Source organism: Rattus norvegicus, chromosome 9 (assembly GCF_036323735.1).
Source record: "Rattus norvegicus strain BN/NHsdMcwi chromosome 9, GRCr8, whole genome shotgun sequence".
Taxonomy (NCBI): domain Eukaryota; kingdom Metazoa; phylum Chordata; class Mammalia; order Rodentia; family Muridae; genus Rattus; species Rattus norvegicus.
This window is the reverse complement of record NC_086027.1, coordinates 95,279,527-95,289,047: the sequence shown is the minus strand read 5'-3', so window position 1 is coordinate 95,289,047 and position 9,521 is coordinate 95,279,527.

The window sequence follows — 9,521 nt, the reverse complement described above, 5'->3', positions numbered from 1 at the left end:
CCTGGGAAGCCATAGATTGTTAGGGATGCTGCCCAGCCTGGACAGGAGAGAGAAGCCCAGCTCCAGGCTAAGGCACCAGTGCCCTCTCCCTGCAGTATGCTGGCTTGAGGAATTTTTTTTTGAGATGTGAGGGCACACCTTCAGACAGATGGAAAAAGGAAATCGGGACCCCTTGGTGGCACATAGGGGATCCCCAGCTACAGAGCCCTTAGAACATGGTGACTCGGGGTTGAGACCCTTGAGTGATGGGTGATGGGGTGGGCAGATGGCTGAAGGGTGTCTGGCCTGATTCTCGATCTATAGTCACGATGGAGCATGGTGACAGTGAGAAGGCCTGACTTTAAACCTCAACTCTTCCTCTCGACTCCTGTCACTTTCTGGCCGCATGACCTTGAGCGAGCACAGCACCTTGTGCCTAAGTTCCACATCAGGAAGGATGGAAAAAAATAATAGGAATGGCCTCATAGGGTTATGGAGGATTAAAAGAGGAAAATATATGCAAAGTGCTCAGCACAGGAGGGGCCTGTAAGTGGGGGTAATTATCTCTGTAATCTCCCCAATAGCTCCACCTCCCCTGGCTGGACCAGGAGGCTCCAGGCTGGAGCAGGCAGAGAGGTGGGGGAGTGCCTGCAGCCCCTTCTCTTCCCATCCTCCTCAGCTCTCCCACCCCACCCTACCCTCAGGCAACTGTTCACTCCGTGAGCCTTTCTGTCAGGGCCGCCAAATTGGCCAAATCTCCGTAATGCTAAAAAATTGGTCCATTAGCTGGCAGGGAACATTGACAGCCATGAGCATGACTGCTGTAGCATCCAGAGGTGGATGCTAAGGGTGGTGGGGGGTACCAGGGCTTCTTCAGGGAAGCCAGCCAGGTGTGCATATGGGCGTGTGTGTGTGTGTGTGTGTGTGTGTGTGTGTGTGTGTGTGTGGTGTCCCTGCCTCGGTGTGCCTGACATACTGCCGAGAGCTTTCATTGCATTGCCTTGTGTGAATCCTACAGTTCCCTCAGAGGTTGGCCCTGCTGGGATTCCCTCGTAACTGATGAGGATGCTAAGGCTGAGAGACAGGGAGAGCTCCAGCTCAGCGAGTGTTGGCAGGGGACACCTTTCCTACTCTCAGATTCCATTGGTTTCTGTAGACTTCACTGTCCCCCAAATGCAGCCTGGGCTGTTTTCCCAAGCTCTTTAACCTTGCTCTGAAGCTGGTCTCTTGGGAGGAGGAACTTTCTAGACACAGCACCCACACTGGGCCATTGCCCAGCCTTCATCAATGGCTCTTCTCTGCTTTCCTGGACAGTACCCTCCTCCGGATCTCAGCAAATCAGGGGAGGTCTTATCACCCCCATTTTTTCAGATAAAGACAACAAGCCTCACGGAGGCCAAGTATCCTGTACACAGCTAGTGAATGCTGGTGCTGAGATTTCAACTAGAACATTCTCATCTCATTTGAGATGTCAGTCAGTTTCTCCAGTGATGGAGAGCTCCCTTGACTGGGGGTTACAACCCACCTGAGGAGGGCTTTTACTCCTAAGGTTTCTACTCATTCTTTCCGTCTGTGTGACACACTGGGGGACACAAATTGAGACCCTTCCTGCCCAGAGCCCATGCTGCTGCACAAGACAGAGGCATCCCCTGTCCTCTGCAGAGACCCAGGGGGTCCCCAGCGTCTTCCCTCCATTCCTGGATCACTTACCTCTAGACCACAGAGCTACCATGATGGACAGGAGGAGGTGCAAGTTGTCATCCTTGGATTTAAGAGGGGAGTACCTGTAGATGGGCCTCAGGATCCCTGATCCTTCCTCTACTATCCCTCAAGTATCCCAAACATGCCCATCCCAGTACTTCCAAAAAACAAAACATACCACAAAGGACATGATGAGACGCTGAAGATGTGACTGCTCTCCCGAGCCTCCCTAAGTGACAAATACACCAGGGTCAATGGGACCCAAGGACAGGTGAGGCTGAGGAGAGAAGGTTGGCAGGCTGGAAAGAAAGGAGTTTTCTCTTGGCTGTTATCTACCCTGTGTCCTTGGCTGTTGCCTGGCTGGGCTGTCGAGTACCCACTGACCTCACTGTCTGTATGAACTGGCTGAAAGCACTCCCTCCCACATGATAGTCTGAAACCACAGCACTGATGGTCTTGCTGGGGAGGAATCAGATCTGAGAGAGGATCCCTAATGATGGGACACGAATGGGTTTGCCTTACTTCCCTGCTCTCTACCATGTGGGGATGGAGCAGGAAGATTGCCTTCTACAAAAAGGAACAGGTCCTCAGCAGAACCTGTCCATGTCAGCTCCCTGACCCATACATACTCCCAGCCTTCCAAACACGTATCCCAGGCCTACTGTGTTTGTTACAGCAATCCCAACTGGACACAGTTCAACCTCAGAGTGGCCACCACTGGTGATCGGTGCCTCCTAGAGCTGATCATGGCTCACAAAATGGGGCTGTCTGCCTTCCATTGTACTGGAGACAAAAACCGGAATTCAGGACTGGGAAAATGACTCATGTGTTAAACTGCACGCTGTGTAAACACAGGGGACCCCTCCCCCGTCCAGTTCTCTAGAACCCATGTTCAAAACAAAAGCAAAAACAGGCTCAGCAGTGCGTGCCTGTAAATCCCGGCACCAAAGAGGGAGAGAGTCTATCTCAAAAGATAAGTTGGAGGGACTGGAGAGGTGGCTCAGTGCTTAAAGAGCACTGGTTGCTCTTGCAGAGGACCTGGGTTCTGTTCTTGGCACCCACATGGTGGTTTCTCCAGTTCCAGGGAATCTAATGCATTCCTCCAACCTCCACTGGCACCCAGCAAGTCCACTGTGCATACACATACATGCATGTAGGACTCCCATACATATAAAATACATATAACAAAAAATAGCACAGCAAGCAATTGGGGAAGGCACGTGACATGACTCCAGTCTCTGGCTTCTGCATGGGTGCATTTCTAAAACAAACAAACTCCAAAACAAACAAAACCCTGGTCTTCAGCTTACCTATTTCTTTTAAAATACTTTAATTTTATGTGTATGGATGTTTTGTCTGGATGTATTTGAGCCATGTGCTTGCCTGGGACTTGCGGAGATCAGAAGAGGGTGTTGGATGGCTGGGAACCACCATGTGGTTGCTGAGGATTGAACCCAGGTCCTCTGGAAGAGCAACAAGGGCTCTTAACCACTGAGCCATCCCTCCACTCCCTTAGCTTGAATCTCAGTGGCTTTTCTTGGAGTTATTCCTCCCCTGTAGCTCTGGTGAAGCCAGCCAGGGGAGGACTGGGAGCAAGGCTGTTAAGCATTTATTAGAGTGACAAGAGGCTGTCTGCTAAGGAAACTGAACTAAGTAATGGGCACACCTCTGTCTCTGTTGCTTCCTAAGTAATCCTAATGGACCGCTCTTTTCCTTTCCCTTTGACATGGCCTCTGGACCGACAGTGGTGCTGTGTAGCAATTATAACTTTGAACTGGGGTCAAGCAGTTCAGACTCAAATCCTGCCTTGGAGGCTTTAGGTAAGCTCCTTGGTTGCAAGGCTTGGTCTGTCCACCTGAGAAATTAGATCACAGAGGTCTCACTCTGAGAAGTCAATGAGATTAGATAGTGCTAGGTACCGGGTGGGTCCTGATGGTGATGGCGGCGTTGCTAGCACTGGTGATGGGATGGCGATGACAGGATGTTGATGCCCATGGTAGAGATGATGATGAATTCTACAAAGACGAGGATAATAGATGAGCTGATGGTGGTACTGATGGGGGTACTGGTGGGGGTACTGGTGGGGGTACTGGTGGGGATACTGGTGGGGGTACTGGTGGGGGTACTGATGGGGTACTGGTGGGGGTAATGGTGGGGGTACTGGTGGGGGTACTGATGGGAGTACTGATGGGGTAATGATGGGGTACTGATGGGGGTACTGATGGTAATGATGGGGTACTGATGGGGGTACTGATGGTGGTGGAGAAGGGGATGGAGGTATGGATGGATTGACGCTATACCAGGCCACATTGAAAGAAGAGAATCAGCAGATAGGAAGTGGGGTGGAGCAGTACAAGAAACACAGAGGTGGGGTTCAGTTGGCCTTGGGTCTGCCTCCTCCACCCCTGCCACTGAAGCCTATGTGCTATTAATCCACCGTCTCCAGCAATCCTAGGAGAAGGCAGGGGACCTTCTGCTTTCTAGCCTGACTCTGGCTGGGTAAATGGCTAGGCTTGTCTGATTATGGCCAGTGCAAGTCGTGACTATTCTGCTCCAGGGGTCTGTCCTCAGGTAACCACAGTCTAGAGGGATGTGCATGGATTGATGCCTGACTGCAGATATTGTCATGCACCTCAAAACTGTGCCCTTTCCCCCGGGGCTCCAAGGAGAGTCAGGGTAGGGCTGTGGAACTCTAGGAGGAGACAGGTATGTGGCTGGATGGGTAGGCACGTTGATCTGATGCTTTTGGGTTTAGAGTCTGTTCAGTTCAGATCTTGTCCTGCTAGGGATTAAGAAGCCAGGGAGGGGTTCCTGGCTCTTCCTCTCTCCTGGGATACTGGTGGTATCTCCACAGGAGTAGTTGTTTTTTGCAAGTTGAACAGCCAGCAAACACCTGTGTGGAGGAAACTCCCAGGGTTGGTGCTGTGTTCATTATCATGGCCTTTCTTGGCTCCACAGGCTGTGATCTGGACAATACTCAGGTGCTCATAGGCTGGACCATGGGCCAGACCGAGGTCTCCTGGCAGGCTGGTCGGGCTCAGTACTTCACCCTCTGACTCCTGCATGTGCCTAGCTCTCTATTGCCTCCTGGCTCCCCCCTGTGCCCTCTCTGCAGCCTGGCAAGGGCCCTGACGTGTGAAATAAAAAGGCATTTTAATTACCTCTCAGCAAAACAGCAATTAGAGAGAATCACAGCACAACAGCACCCCCTCCACTCCCCGCACCAGGCCCGCCTTCTGCCCTTCTCTCCAGTTCCCATCTAGCTCAGAGGCTGGATGTCATGGGAAGTCTTCCAGTCCGATTCAGCACCTTTGTTCCCTAGGAGGGAGTGGGCGCTAGGAGGTTAGGTCTAAAGAGTGCAAGAGACTGCATAGGAAGAGCCCCCAAAACCAAGGGCAGGCTTTGTGCCTACATCTTAGGGACAGCGAGTAGCCAACTCTTTGAGGTCCAGGTGGGTACCATGTATATGTGTTCCCGATGTCCTGGTGCCAGCTGGTGCCTGTGTGCTGTAACCAGCACATGAACATACTGTGTGCTAGCAGCCTGTCAGCTACCTGGGTCAACATAACCTCAGGAAGACAACACTGCACCGGGCAGGCAGCACATTTCCCTCAACGGGCTTTTAAAATAATTGCCTGGAGCCCTGAGATGTGGCTCTCTGCCCGCTGGCCAGCCCCACCCCAAGGCTCTGCTGCAGGGGTCACATCAATGTCCATCTGCACAGTCTGGGGCTCCTAAGCTACATTTTCAGGGAGGCGGGGTGTACTGCTGGGATGTCCCCATGGGTGGCCTGAGGCTGGGGGGTGGCGGGTGGTGGGTGGCTGATTGAAGTGGTAATTGCAGGCAGCAGGCCCTAGCTAATGCATGTTATGATTAAGCCCATTACTGAGGGAGGCAGCTCAAGCGTGGGGGCGGGGGCGGGAAGTGGGGGAGGTGACCGTGGGGGTGACTGACAGCTTTTCTCATGGGGGAGGGAGCAGGTGGCCATTGCTTCCTCTGCATCTCACCTCTCTCCCCAGAACTGCTTTGCAGAGAGGAGAGAGGGCTTCAAGCCCCACTCAGGTGTCCAGAGGCCAGCCTGCAGAGCAGCAGTTCCTGGCCATTCATCCTGGGGTTCTTAATGCTGGGAGACCTCTCAGCCTTGCTGCTGGGGGCATTGTCATTGGGTTGCGGGGTCAGACTGGCTGTAGCTGGATGGGCATCAGGGACAGGTTCCATTTGCCTCATCAGGTATTACAGCTGCGGGTCCAGCAGCCACATGCCAATGACTTTGGAAGGGGTGGGTCAATTCGCTGGTCTTCTATCATGTCAGCATGAAATCTGACTTACTTGTCTATGGTGAGTATTTTAGGATTTTCATTGAACAGAGTAGTTGCACGATTTTCCAAAGAACACACAGCAAAGCCTAGATTAGACCCTGGGCAACTCTTGCATCTTGACTAGGCTACAGATCGGCTGGGTGGCTTTGTGGAATTCATGGTATCTTGGTTGTATTCTCTGTAAAATAGGGGAATCATGGTGCTCACTCTTGGAATCATTCTGGGAACTGAAGAAGATAAACTTAGCCTTAGAGGTTCAGAGTTAGGCTTCTGCTACTGTGATAAACACCACGACCAAAAGCAACTTGGGGAAGAAAGGGCTTGTTTCAGCTTATAGTCCTTCGTGACTTCGGGACATCATGGCAGGAACTCAAGCAGGAACCTGGAAGCAGGAACTGAAACAGAGACCATGGAGGAATGCTGCTTGTTGCCTTGCTCCCATGACTTGCTCACTCTGCTCTCTTATAGAACCCAGAACCACCCACCCAGGGATAGCACCACCCACAATGGGCTGGGCCCTCCCATAGTAGTCATTAATCAGGGAAATGTCCCACAGACTTCAATCCAAGGGACACATTTTCTCAGTTGAAGTCTTTTCGTCCCAGATGATCCCAGTGTCTTCAAAGTTGACAAACAAACAAAAGCCAAACAATGTAACCAGGTTAGGTCAGTGCTTGATGCTCATGTGTTGGCGTTAGCTTTTGTGAAAAGGTTTTGAAGACTCAAGGAGGATTCCAATGAGTTGACCTCAAAATGGGGGATATTGTTAGTATGAATTGACCTAGCATGTGAGCACTTTACAGCAGAATATTCTCTTGGTTGTTCAGTGTGATCCAGTAGATGTTCAGATTAGCTCTAAAGCCCTGTTATTGGCTTTAGAGATGCTGATAAGAAATGCAGGTGTCCCTAGCATCCCTCAGTGGACAGCAAGCCTGAGGTAGAAACCTGAGGCATCTAGCTAAAAGGAAGAGAATTCTGCCCCACCAGTGAGCATAGGGAAAGACCCTGAGCCTCAGGGGAGAGTGACAGTCGAGGTTGACACCTTGATCTAAGTCTAGTGGAACACTGAGCACAAAAATATAGTCAGCCACACCTGGGCCAGGAGCAAAGAGACTGTGAAGGTGTCCAGCTGTGCTCTAATGACTGTTTGGGGCAGCTTTGTTAGACAGCAATAGACAACAAGAACTTCCTTTGGCAACAGTGTCAAAGGTCCTGGCTATCTTTCCAGGAGGGACTTTGGAACCAGTCTGATGGGAGTCGCAGATGTGACCGGGATTCTAGACTGATGGACCTAGTTGCTGGCTAACTCTGTGAGGCCAGAGTGTCCGCTTCAGGGGCCAGCAATGGATGAAGGCTGGGCAGGAATTTACCACCAACGTTCTATGCTCAGGGGTCAGCCTGGAACCTGGGGGGTCCTGGAATCCTGCCTCTTGTTTACGGAGGATACTGTAAATGAGATACCCTTGCTAAGCCCTGTTCCAGTCTACGTCTGGATGGGTGGGTGCAGAGCATAGAGCTAGGCATGGACATTCATGGTATGACACAGGTGCCTCCTTGAGCCCTGAGCTCTGTTCTGGTTCTCCATTCTACCAGGTCTCTGCCTGCCCTGGACACACTCAGACATTCTAGAAAGCCCCACCCAGGGCCAGAGCCAGACATAGCCACCTGAGATTCCGTGTCCCCTCCCCTCTGCAGAGTCCCTTTCCTGAAAGGGACAATTAGTGGCTCAGCTTTAATTATCTAACAATCACCTTCAGCTCCAATCACTTGAAATGATGATGAAGTGCTGGGGGAGGGGACTGGGAGACCCTCTGAGCCAAGGAAAATTTCATTTGGGTCCTTTTGGTTACCTCCTTGCAGTAATGGGCAGTGGCTATGGTGGCCCTGATAGGAAAGGGTGCCGAAGTTGTGAGGTCCAATGCCACACAGCCCCCGATGCCCTGCTCTCGTTCCTGTCTGCTGCGAGAGCCGAGCTGACTTTCCATCAAAATGGTTAGCCCCAGAGGCCCACCTGTCAGAGTTGCAGGCTTCCAAACTCTGCTTCCCAATACCACATCCATTCTCCCTCTGGTTGATACTGCCTAGTGTGCTCTATTGGGTTGGACTATCCAGGGTCAGAGCCAGGCCTAGCCAGCCCCTGAGACTGACCCTGAGCCTGGTGCCCAAGCCTCACTTGGCAGGATGGATGGTGCTCCCAACAGACCGAGGAAGGGAGGCTGCCATTGGGAACAGAGCAAGTCACAAGAGAATGTCAGGTAGGGACAAATCCGGTACAAGATGTACCCAGAGCAGCTGACGAAAGATGGCTGAGCTGCTCCAGCCAGGAAGATCCAGGAAAGGCCTTTGGAGGCAGGATGTCTGGACAGGAGGCCAAGGTCCTAGCCACAAGGTCTCCGACTCCTTCAGAGCTTTCTGGGTAAAGCACCTGCCCTCAGTATGATCAACATGTGAAGCTTGCTTTGGTTTGGATCTGGGTTTAGTTCTGGACCCCAGCCAGCTTCAAGATGCTCTTGCCTGGATTTCTGGGCACAGATGTGGATCTGCTCCAAAAGTAGAGTGGACTTAAGGAAGAACACTCAGTTGCCATAAACAAGGATGTGGGGTAGGACCAAGGAGGCCTCAGAAACCAGGGGCTCACAAAGGGTGTGGGCAGGGCTTCAGAGGATGGGAAGCAATGGGAAGGAGACTCTTCGGGTCGGTCCCCTACAAATGTGCATGGCTTAAATTATTTGAAACTAAAAGTTAGTTAGACATTTATTCACATAAAACATTGTTCTAGGGGCTGGGGAGATGGCTTAGTTGGAAAAATGTCTTCTGTGCAAGCATGAGAGCCCAAGTTCAATCCCTAGAGGCTGGGTGTGATGCTGTAATCTTGTTGCATCAGTAAGTACAGGTGGATTCCTGGAACCCACTTAGCAAGTCTCTGTACTAGACTCTGGCAAGAACAGTATGGTGGGGACTCAGGGAGGGAGGGCATGCCCCAAGCCGTTGGAGCCTGAAGAGGTCACTGGGGAGTGCCCACAAAAAACCAGAAAGATGATCAACAATTGTCCAAGAGGTGACAGAGGAAGGAAGCTCCAGTCAATAAGCACTAGGGTCCTGAGGCATCTGAGAGCCACCTGTGTCCTGGAAATTACACTTAATCAGAGTTACATAGGGAAAAGAGAGCAGGCGGGGAGACTCAGACTGGGAAGGACAGAGAGGGACATAAAGGTGGCGATTTCCAGGCTGGAGAGCAATAGCTCAGTTGGGTAGATGCTTGCTGGGTAAGCATGAGGACCAGCATTCTATTCTCAGAACCCATGTTTAAAAAAGTTAGGTGTGGTACCCATGCTTATAAGACTCATACTAGGAAGGGAAGGGACACAGGAAGTTCCCTGCCTTGATGTCTAGCCAGCCTAGTCTACTGGCGAGCTCCAGACCAAGAAGACCTTGTCTCAAAAGACAAGGTAGGTAATATCCAAGGAAGGACACCAGTACTTGGTCTCTGGTCTCTACACATACTCATGAACATACTAGCAC